A 12,824-nucleotide genomic window follows, 5' to 3' on the forward strand; every position below is an offset into this window, starting at 1 on the left:
TAGATGTAGATATACCACCTATCAAACAAAAGTTGAAGGGTTGTTTTTGAAGTAATGATTTAACTAAGAGGAGAAAACAAATGGATGAGAAGAAAAAAAATTGGAAAACTGAATGAAAGGAACAAAAAAAGAATAATTAATAAATTAAAGCTACAAATTTAAGTTAAGGATTGATAAATTAAAGAGGAGTGTGTTGTTGAGAGTAAGGTGAGGAGGTTCTGCAAGAATAAGGGTTCCTCAAAGAAGATTAAGCAAAACTAATTATAGGGACAAATTACTGGAAAAAAAATAGAGAGAAATCCCAATTCAGAAAAACAAAATACTAGACATAAATGGAAGAAAATATAAACCTAGCTCTAAAAACATTAAAATTGAATTGGAAAATTCAACAAATGAGAATGATAAAATGTAGATTTAAGAAATAATATGTTAAAAGAAATAGCTACAATGAAAGGAATATTTCTTTTGGGTCAACCAGATGGAGGGTATTCTCTCCAGTCCTTCCTAACTCTCAAAACACCCATAAAAAGGCATTATGTTCCAGATGAAAGCAATTACAGCTGTCTCCACAGGACAAGAAAACAGGAAGACTAATAAAGTAATACTCTTATGAATTGAAAATAGAGAACAAAAATCTCTAATGCCCTTACTCAGTACCCACTCTCCAACAGCAGGAGATCTTGCAGGGCTGATAACCTGACACAGGCTTGTGCTCTGGGATCTACTCAGTAATTTCTTTGATGTTTATACATTTTATATTGACATACCGTGCTTTGTCCTCATGATTCTGGGGCATCAAAGAGCAGACCTCAACTCTGCTGATCCACTTACAAAGGAGAGGGATATAAGAAAGTTGGAATACACTCTTCTTAAAGACCATTAGGACTTGCAATAGGGTGTTCTATACCAAAGCTTTAGTAAAGGGGACTGACATCCAAATGGGGTCAGTCCTAGCCCCACAGAAGTTAATTCGAGAAGCCACTGAGCCTATTAAAAATCGAATTCTCCAATATAGTTGAAGGCTAAGACAACTTTGATGTTCATCCACTAGTAAACCTATCATCAATATAAAAAAAATAAAAATGTAAGAAATTTGGTAATAGGTGGCACAACAAAAACAAAAGAAAAGAAAACAGCAACAAAAACTATGAACACCAAAGATCTCAGGAGGAAGAAAACTCAGATAAAAGCTGGAGTTCAAGTAGATAAGTCAACAACAAAAATATTAAACAGAAGGAAAGTTGGTCATGAAGGCATATAAATCACAACAAATGTTTCTAAATAAATGTTGCAAGACAAACAGAACTGAATCAAGACAAGGTGAGAGAGAGAATGATATGGATTTCAATGGATACAATGGAACCTGTAGCAAAATGTGCCCAAATGGTTTAAGAGAGAAATAAAAATCTTAAAACCTAAATTCAAAAGTGAAAGAATGGTGCAGAATTTAGAAATAATTAGCAATAATTTAAAAAGAGAGAGAGAGAGAGAAACTTGAATCTACAGTGGCAAGTTTTTCAAAAGAAGAAGAGGAAGTAACAGATTGGGAATACAAATATAGTGAAACAAAAGACAGTCTGGAATAAGAGAAGAGAAAAAGCAATAGTGTTAAAACAACACTCAATCTCTATTGAAATTTAAAAAAAATAAACATTGATTATGAAGGCAGGATAGAGATAAGTTAAGGATCAAGGGTCTCCCAAAAGAATATGGTGAATCAAAAAGTCTGAACATTATAATGCAAGCCATAAGACAATGAAACTGTCCCTGAACCTCACATTGCAGAAAACAAAGCACAAATAGAATCCACAGATCATCTCTAGGAAGAAAAAAAAAAGCTAATTAAAAAATAAATAAATAAACAACAACAAAAGCAATACTGGAAACTCTAAGACACAGAGTGATTAAGTTGAACAAATTCACTGAGAATGATAAACTTTAGCACCTGGATCTCCTCGATATTGAAACATATACCTTGTTTTTGCCATATAGATATGCCCTATATTTCTGTAATACCTCATGTGCCTCATGTAGAGACCTTTTACATGTGGTCATGGCAAGAAATGCACTGTCCCATTCAGGAATGCTGGCTCATCTTCCCATTTCAGGGGAAAAAATAGGGGAGTAAGTTATGAAGAGATGATATCAGGAAACTCATACATTATTAGAATATTGTCTTAAAAGTCTCCTAATATTCACAAACTTTAAATATAATCACAGAAAACAAGATAATTGACACATGCAAGGGACCTTAGGGATTAACATTCAAGCTTCTTATTTTACAAATCAGACAAGTGAAATTTAGAGAAGTTAAGTGACTGCCCAGTAGTCTACATAACCAGAGTGTGGCAGACCTAGATTTCAGAAATAGGGTCTTCTAATTCTCACCCAGTCTTTTTTAAATTGTTTCTATTCTTACTCAGACAAGGAGAAAAAAGTGAAAATACATGACATGCAATTTCAAAGGTCCTTATCCTCCCATTAAAAAAAAAAATCACTTAGAATGGGAAAAAGAAGTTACAAGAAGAAATAGAGAGGTTAGAAAGGATTTCCTTTAGGGAACAGAATATACAAGTGAAGTTTTATCTTTACAAAACTATCCCAGTAAGTTTATTTATCTTTTTAGTGATGAATTGTTGTGGCCCCATAAGATTCCAGCAAGTCAGTCTTAGAAGCTCCATGTCTTTTTATTCAAAATATTCACACAGTCATGAACTAGAGTCCCAAAATGACATATTCAATTAGAACATCACATGCAATTTATTTGAGTAGCATTAATTCACAAACCTGTGTTTGAGAAAAGACGATTAAAAAAATTTAAAAAAAGATTCCAAACTTTTTTCTTTGAAAATGGGATTTCATACCACACCTGTATCCAAAAGATAATAAGAAATCATGACTACCATATGGGATGACTTGCAGGAAGATAGCTGCTCCCTCTCTCTCTTTTTTAATCACAACCCAATTGAAATTTGAGGAATCTTTTTCTGCATCTTAGAGGTAATGGATTATGTCCCTGAAGGGGATTTAATTACAATGTGTGCTCAGTATTCATGAGGAGTAATATGTGACTAAAAACAATTATACAATGGAGTTAATTTTCCCCCAAACCAAGGATATTTTCCAAAAAGAATCATTTTAAAAAATATTTCTCAGAATACAACTGATATTTGAAAAAAATTGAACATTTTGAGTTATCAGTTCACAACATTTTTCAGGGGTTACAAATAGGAAAATGAAGGCTAAGATTACATTTATCTTTAAAACTTCAGTGACTCTTCAGTTACGTTAGCATGGTAACTCCCTTTTCTTGTAGATGACAAGTCATCTAAGCCTTCACATATCATGTAATGCTTGTCCATTTCTTTTCCATACAGTTTTCACAGAGGACCTATTGAGAATTAGTGACCTTAAATTCAATTTGATTTCATTTAAGCATAATTGATAAATATATGCTATGTATATGGCAGCCAGGTAGACAGCAGAGATGTCAAGAATAAAACAAAGTATCCCCTCAGTGGGCTTACATTCTAGTCGGGGGAATGTAACATATATAAACATCAATAAGAAAATATAATTTGAGGAGGAAGAAAGCAGTAACAAGCAGGGGGATCAGGTAAACACTAACTAGGAGATAGAACTAAAACTAAGTCTTAGAGGAACTACATCTCCTAACAGGCAGAAGTTAGGAGGAATTATATTCAAGGCAGAGGGACTATAGGTCTCAAGAAAAGGAAAGAATCCATAGAGAAGCACCTAGAGAGACAGTTTGGCTGGAGCATAGATTTTGTGAAAGGGAATAGTTTGAAATAAAGCTAGAATGATATGTGGGAGCCATATTGCATAAGGCCTTAAACGACAGGCTGAGGGATTTTTGAGCAGGCAAATGACATCAAAGCTATGTCTCAGGAAGATTACTTTGGTTGCTACATGCCGTAATTTGGCCAAAATGGAAAAAAAAATACTTAAAATGATGGAAAGGGTAATAGATTTAGAATCCAAACAGACTTGGAGTTGAATATACACATGTACACATACATATATGTATATGTATATACATATGCATATATATACACACTCATATATCTACACACACATATATGTATGTGCATTTATGTGTTTGTATGTGTATATGCTATAGCTAGTACAGATATGTTGTTGTGGTTGAGTTGTTTCAGTCATATCTGACTTTTTGTGATCCCATTTGGGGTTTTCTTGCCAAAGACATTAGAATGATTTGACATCTCCTTCTCCAGCTTTTTTTTTTTTTTAAAGATGAGGAAACTGAGACAACCAGGTAAAGTGATTTGTCCAGGGTCACACAGCTAGTAAGTGTCTGAGGCCAGATTTGAATTCAGTATGATAAGTCTTTCAGATTCCCAGGGCCACCTATCTGCCATATGCGTGTGTGACATAAGTGTGTGTCTATGTATGTGTATGTATATGTAGATAGGTGTAGGTATATATAAACACATAATATATGCATAAAATATATGTATAGTGATATATACCCACACATTTTGTACTTTGTGTGTGTATAATGCTTGTATACATTGTGTCTACTTGTGTACATAAACACATATCTATAATATATATGTGTGCACACACACATATATATGTGAATATATGAGCATATATATATATATATTCAACTCTAGATCTGCTTGGATTTTAAATACACAGATATATTTATAAATGAAAGAATCCAAGAGGAATAGATGATGAGTGAAAGAACATTTCAGGGATGGGAAATACCCAGGGAAAAGTCATAGAGTCTTTAGATAGAATGTCATGTTCAAGGAAGAGCAAGGATGTCAGTATTTCTTGATCATAGAGTACCTGAAGCAGAGTAATATGTAAGCAGACTGGAAAGGCAGAAAGCAAAAGGCTTTAAAACCAAACAGAGGAGAGCACTATGTGAGTATTAGCCAATATGATTATTCATATAGTGTTTTTTTCCTGTTGGCATTAATAGAGTAATCTTTATTAAATGACTATGAATATCATTGAGTAGGTCCTAAAGTGTTCTGAGACTCCATGCTCTTAGAAAAAATAACATCTGAATTAAATGACAGTGGAGAAACTCACTAAGCACAGAGAATTCCTCTTCTATTTTAATTTTTCATGATAACTGCAAACAACTTTGGGAGGAATTTCTCTTCTTTTTCTATGTCTTACTTGGTATTGAAAGTTAAAGAATCTTTTTGTATGCATTTTAGAGGTAATTGATTATGTTACTAATGGAGTTTTAATCTCTATCTTTGCTCAGATTCCTGATCAGATGACATTGGGATCATAAAATCATTGATCAGAAATTTAGGGCTAGAAAGATACTTAGAGTTCATCTAGTCAAACTTTCTCATTTTGTAGATGAGAGAACTGAGTCTCTGAGAGGTACATTGACTCACTTATTATGGTAAAATGAGTACCTGCATGACCCTGGGTAATAAGTAGCCAAGCTGGGATCCAAACATAGGTCCTATGGCTTCAACTGCAGTGTTCTCTCCACTGCTCAGTGCTAAAAATTATCCCTGTGGTTGGAGCTTTCAAGGAAGCTTATATTATCTTAACAAATTCATGGGAGGAGAGCTTTTAAGGCCACATTATTTTCTACTGAACAAATGCTTTTTATTTTAATCAACAAACAATAAATACACTCGACAAAGAGGTGTCTCGACACCTCTTTGTCTGATTATGTAACAATCAAGAATTGATCTATTAGAAAGATGAGTTAGTGAAAAGCTGCCTGTTCCATTTTCGTAATTCACTGAAGGATGCATTCTATAGCTGCACAGATCATTCTCATAAATATTTACTAGGGACAAAACTGTTGACATGTGATTCAATATTTATAATATAAAATGAATTATATTTTTAGAATAATCTTGTAAATAATCTTTTAAATTCTATGTGATCTAATTCTTTGCCACTTATACATCTTCTCTTCTGCTTTTTGAGACTTAATAAAAATCTGATCCCTAAGTAAAATTGCATCATCTCCAGACACATTAAAGTGTTCAGTAATCTGTTCGCAATTTCTTTTCTTGAGTGCTAATTAGAACATTCTTATCTTTTATTTGCTATTGTCTTGACAAAATATCCTACCTTTAGCTTCTCCATGCCTATGCCTAGAATACTCTTCTTCCGTACTTTTACCTCTTAGAATACCTAGCTCTACTCAAGAGAAGTCAGGTGCTAACTTCTCCAAGAGTCCTGTCCTAATTCCTCCTACTGTTATTCCTTCAAATTACTTTATAATTATTTTGCATAAATTTCCACACATTCATAAATATGCGAACATATATAAACAATATAAGTACATACACAATTTATGCATATCTTTTTGTATTCACATTCTATTTATGATACACACATATATGTTATATGCATATGTGTATACACATATATACATGTATACACACATACTTAATCTCTCATAATAAGTAATATTCTTAGGAGTAGAGACTGTTTCATACTTTGTATTTATATTTATAGGCAGTGGATAAAGTGCCAAACCAGGAGTTAGGAAGACTCATCCCTGAGTTAAAATATAGGTTCAGTCATTTACTATCTGTGTGACCCTGAGCAAGTCACTTAACTCTTTTTGCTTCAGTTTCCTCTTTTATAAAATAGGCTGAAGAAGGAAATGACAAGCCACTCCAGTAGTTTTGCCAAGAAAACCCCAAATTGGGTCACAAAGAGTCAGATATGGCTAAAAAAATATTCAACAACAATAAATGTTGATTAATGGATTATTCTGAATCTTATATTAGAATAAATTGATTATTTTTGGATTTTTTTAAATGATATCGTGTGCTTAGGTAGAAAACTGAGATTTTAAGAATTGCTGTTTGTCCATGTCCCAACATTGGTTTTCCTTACACTATGGTTCACAACCCATAAAAAAGACCAACAATGCTTTCTTATTATCTTTCTTGACTTCTTTCCCAATTTTTAACTATGTCCTATCTTCGTAACTCATTTTTGTATGGTTGTAGACTACAGCATTTCAACAACAAAGATAACCTTCTACACCAATTTATTCTTATTAAAAAATGAAGAGTGGCATAGACTTCTCTTGCTTTTAAGGAAGTTGAGAATGTTTTAAAGGGGAGACAGATGGCTAATATTTGGTTGTTTTCTTGTTACTTGGTGCTCCAAGCTACTGATTCTAAATGGAGCTTATGCTACAGAAGTAAAATTATTTTCAACTAAAATCTGCCTTGGTTCCTGGGCAATCCAGTTTTCTCCTCAATTTCCAGTCTTATGAAAAAAGAATACTGTATTGGTAAATGTGGATGAAGTCAGTGAGATTTGGTCTGGGAAGTGATATTTTTTAATTGTATTAAATGTTTTGCTATATAGCTGTAATAAATGTAATGACGCTTGGAATGTACTAACCTAGGAAATGATAAGGTTTAACAATCACAAGAGTTTCTCAAACATTATCCAAATCAAAACTTCTACTAAAACAGGTAGTTTATTATTCTGAGATCAGTGTGAGTGTTTGGAAAGATATTTGATTATAAGACTCTTATGTACAGCTAGTTGAATTCAGTCTATTTTCGATATAGACATGAGCAAATGGGAGGTGAAAAGAAAAAGTGTTCCAGGATGGTTTTTGATGAGTGGTTGCACATTACACTCTTGGTGGAGGAAAGAGATACTTACAGTGTGGGATCAAACCCACATTGATTCTTTCATTGCTTCTGGGCTTATTCCAGTAACACATTAATGTGTATATCAATATCTCTTCTGGGAAGTAGCATCATTTGTTTTCTATTTTCTCATATCCCGGTTCTGCCTCTTCCTTACTTTTTTTTAAAACATAGCCTGGTTCTCTTCACCATATTTTTCAAAGACTCTTTTTCTGTTTTGAGGTTGATTTAGAGAGGAATGAGAGTTTCAAAAACCTTAGAAACATAAAATAATAATGGCTTCCTTTTTTTTTTTTTTTACTATAATAAGGAAGATTTAGTTTAAAGATACTATCAGCTGTTTGACATCCAACTGGCACAAAGTGCTACAAATGTGCCCTGAAACACAGGATGTATCATTGATATGTTCTAGTAGCCCTGTTATAGACAATAGAATTTTTTCTGTAATATTTCTAGTCAATTATAGATCAGGAAACCAGTCCAAATGTAGCATAGGTTATCAAACCTCCCATCAGTGCATGTATGTGTGTTTGTGTGTATGTGTGTGTGTGTGTGTGTGTGTGCGTGCGTGCGTGTGTTTGTGTGTAGGTAGTCATTTTTCAGAAGTGTCTTATTCTTTGTTAGCCCATTTGGGGCTTTCTTGGCAAAGATACAAGAGTGATTTGTCATTTCCTTCTCCAGATCATTTTACAAATATGTAAACTGAGGCAAATAGGGTTAAGGCCAGATTTGAACTCAGGAAGATAAATCTTCCTGACTCTGGGCCTGGTACTCTATCCATTGTGCCACTGAGCTGTCCACTACACACACACACACACACATACACACACCAGTTAAATGGCTTAAGAAGCAGTCTAGTCATAGAGAACTTCTCCAGTTCTAAAATGACTCAGAATATATTTTATAGTCTTGATTTTCTTCATAACTTTTGAATAATCCATTTCTTTTATGATTAACTGCATCTAGGTAGGATCATTCATAGCTCTCTATTTCTTGAAAACCTATATAAATTCAATGAGTAGTGTGCTAAACAGTATCTGTTTGCAGGATGCATTGTAATATATTAAGCACTTTCCTTTTGTCCATATTTAATATTGCCAGATAAATTATATAGCCTAGGAGCAGATAATAGCATTTTTTTCTTTTTTGTATACCTCTCTAAAGGCCATTGTAATTTTCAACTTAGAACAGTTGCTGCATAGTGTCGATTGACAATAAAGATTCCTAAAGAATAAATCAAGTACTTTATCTGTCAGAGATATGTGTGATTCCATATCTTCCTACTGCCTTATTGCCATGTTATCACTACTCTCTGCCTCTTTAAATTAACTTGTATTCATTTGTCTGTTGAGATATCTTACTACTCCACCTCCCTCTGGTAGAATGTAGGCTCCCTGAGGACAGGTAAAAGTGAAAATTTTTACCTTTCTGTCCTAAGCACCAAACTCAATTCCTTGTGCCTAGTAAGGAACTGCTTATTTTCGAAATGGAGATTTCAAAACCTCTCTCGATAATATGGCCTGGTGTTTTACTTTCATTTCTTTGCATATTATCACCTTTTTTCTCTGAACTAATGTTTTGGAAATTTAAATATGTGTCCTAATAATCTAGCATTTCTGTAACTTCAATCTATAGTTTAGATGTTATTGAAAGCCATTAAATATTGTGATAGCACACCTTTTGAAAAAAAAATTATTTCTAGATAGCATCCTGAAGCACAATTCAAGTTCTATTTATGTCTCAAATAATATCAATATAATAAATGTCAAAATCAGTCAATTCCAATTTTTTGGATACTTTGGTACCTAATTCTATGATTTAGTTAGTGTTAGCTTTCTGCCTGCTTCTGAAGATTACATCCCTCCATAGCTTCTGGATGGGCATATATTATCCAAAACAAGCAAGAAAGTTAAAAAGGAAAAAGTTAACATTGCATATTAAGAACATGCAATCAGTTTAGAATATTTGGGAACAAGATTGGGAGGCATGGTAAGGAGTTTTTAGGTGATAATTATTTGGAGGAGGAAGAAAAGAAGGAAAAAAAGAAAGAGAGAGAGGGAGGGAGAAAAGGAGGAAGGAAGGAAAGAAGAAAAGCAATAAGGGAGAAAAAGAGGGAGGCACAAAGTGAGGAAAGAGGGAAGGAAATAAATTTTAAAAAATAACTTTTAATACATAGAGCTTTCCAAAGAGGAATTGGTTGTTATATGAAGTGGTAGGTCCTATTCATCGGAGATCTTTAAGAAATTATTGGATGACCATTTGGGATATTTCAGAAAGAACTTTTGTTAAGGTAAAGGTAAATTTTGGGCAAAATGTATTCTGAGGTCTTATTCTGTGCTTTTGTCAAATAACCTAGATTTTATTTTATTTTGCTTATTTATTTTTAGTTTTCAACATTTACTTCCACAAGATTTTGAGTTCCAAATTTTCACCCCATCCCACCCCTCCCCCCACCCCAAGATGGCATGCATTCTGAATACCCCTTCCCCTAGTCTGCCTTCCCTTCTATCTCTCCCCCCCCCTTCTCTTATCCTCTTCCCCTTCTATTTTCCTGTATGGCAGGATAGATTTCTATATCCCATTTCCTGTATTTCTTATTTTCCAGTTACATGTGAAAACATTTTTTTTAAACATGTATTTTTAAAATTTTGGTTCCAAATTTTCTCCCTTCCTCCCTCCCCACCCACACTCATTGCAAGGAACTCAATATAGGTTATACATGTGCAGTTATGCAAAACACTTCCATAGTAGACATGCTGTGAAAAACTAACTCTATTTCCCTTAATGCTATCCTGCCATCCCCCATTTATTCTATTCTTTCTTTTGACCCTGACCTTCCTCAGAAATATTCGCTTCTGGTTACCCCCTTTCCCAATCTACCCTCCTCTCTATCATCCCCCTACTCTCTTGTCCCCTTCCCCCCCTATTTTCCTGTAGGGTAAGACAGATTTCCATACCCAATTGAGTGTGTATCTTATTCCCTCCTTAAGTCAAATCCTATGAGAATAAGATTCACTCATTCCCTCTCACCTTCCCCCATTTCCCCTCCACTGTAAGAGCCTTTTCTTTTCTGTTTCTTTTTGTGAGATAATTTACCCCAATCTACCTCTTTCTCCTTCTCCTAGTATAATCCTTTCTCACCCCTTAATTTTATTCTCCAGATATGACCCCTTCATCTTCAACTCACCTTGTGCCCCCTATCTATCTATGTATCTATCTATCTATCTATCTATCTATCTATCTATCTATCTATCTATCTATCTATTTATCTATCTATACATACATATAATTCTTTCCCTCCAATTACCCTAATACTGACAAAGGTCTCATGAGTTACAAATATCTTTCCTTGCAGAAATGTAAACAGTTCAACCATAATAAGTCTCATGATTTCTCTTTCCTGTTTACTCTTCATGTTCCACTTGAGTCTTGTATTTGAAAGTCAAATTTTCTATTCAGCTCTGATCTTTTCATCAAGAATGCTTGAAAGTCCTCTATTTCACTGAATGACCATTTTTTTCCCCTGAAGTTTTGCTGGGTAGGTGATTCTTGGTTGTAATCCTATCTCCTTTGCCCTCTGGAATATTATATTCCATGCCCTGCGGTCCCTTACTGTAGAAGCAGCTAAATCTTCTGTTATCCTGATTGTGTTTCCACAATATTTGAGTTGTTTCTTTCTGGCTGCTTGTAATATTTTCTCCTTTACCTGGGAACTCTGGAATTTGGCTATAATATTCCTAGGAGTTTTCCTTTGGGGATCTCTTTCAGGAGGAGATCGGTGCATTCTTTCAATTTCTATTTTGCCTTCTGGTTCTAAAATATCAGGCCAGTTTTCCTTGATAATTTCTTGAAAGATGATGTCTAGGCTTTTTTTTTTTTTATCATGGCTTTCAGATAGTCCAATAATTTTTAAATTCTTTCTCCTGGATCTATTTTCCAGGTCAATTGTTTTTCCAATGAGATATTTCACATTGTTTTCTAATTTTTCATTCTTTTGGATTTGTTTTACAGTGTCTTGATTTCTCATAAAGTCACTAACTTCCAATTGCTCTATTCTAATTTTTAAGGAAGTATTTTCTTCAGTAATCTTTTGGACTTCCTTTTCCATTTGGCCAATTTTGCTTTTTAGGGCATTCTTCTCCTCATTGGTTTTTTGCACCTCTTTTGCCATTTGGGTTAGGCTATTTTTTAAGGTGTTATTTTCTTCAGTATTTTTTTGTGTCTCCTTTAGCAAGTCGTTGACTTGTTTTTCATGATTTTCTTGCATCACTCTCATTTCTCTTCCCAGTTTTTCCTCTACTTCTCTTACTTGCTTCTCAAAAATTCTGAGGTCTTATTCTGTGCTTTTGTCAAATAAGCTAGATTTTAGTCCAAGTTCTCTATGGTCTCATCTTCAGTTGATTTTCATTATTTTGTGAACTGATTTGTTTGTCACATTATTATCTCTCTTTCAAATTTTGCAAATGATTGATTTCTATATTATGGCAGTCTTTGGTAATTAGGTGAATTTACTTAGAAATGGTGTTAAATGTTTGCTACTTGATTTGATTTTTATGTGCTCTCTCCACCTCCTTTTTGTTGTGATGAATTTTGTCCCTTAAACTTCTTTAGAAATCATAGAAATCAGAGTAAAAATCTTAAATATATCTATATACATATATAATGTGTGTGTTTCATAGTCTGCTTAAATAAGGCATTTTGAAGTTCCTATCAACATATATATATATATATACATACATATATATACACTCACACACACACACACACACACACATATATATAATTTTTTTTTGCAAGGCAATTGAGGTTAAGTGACTTGCCCAGAGGTCACACAGCTAGTAAGTCTTATGTGTCTGAGGCTGGATTTGAACTCAGGTCCTCCTGACTCAAGGGCTGGTGTTTTATCCGTTGTGCCACCTAGCTGTCCCTGTTTTTTCTTTTAAATTTTAACCTTTCTTCTACTTTAGTCTTACTTTGACCTTTTCTATAACCAGTCAATACAATTTGCTATCCAAATGCATGCATGTTTGTTTTGACAATTCAGGTATTCAGTTCAAGCTTTTATCAAGTACCTAATATGTTTAAGGTTCTGTGGCACATATGGAGCAATATTGACAAGACACACACACACACACACACACACACACACACACACACACACACACA

The sequence above is a fragment of the Vombatus ursinus genome, unplaced genomic scaffold (assembly GCF_900497805.2).
Source record: "Vombatus ursinus unplaced genomic scaffold, bare-nosed wombat genome assembly UNPS02015089.1, whole genome shotgun sequence".
Classification (NCBI taxonomy): domain Eukaryota; kingdom Metazoa; phylum Chordata; class Mammalia; order Diprotodontia; family Vombatidae; genus Vombatus; species Vombatus ursinus.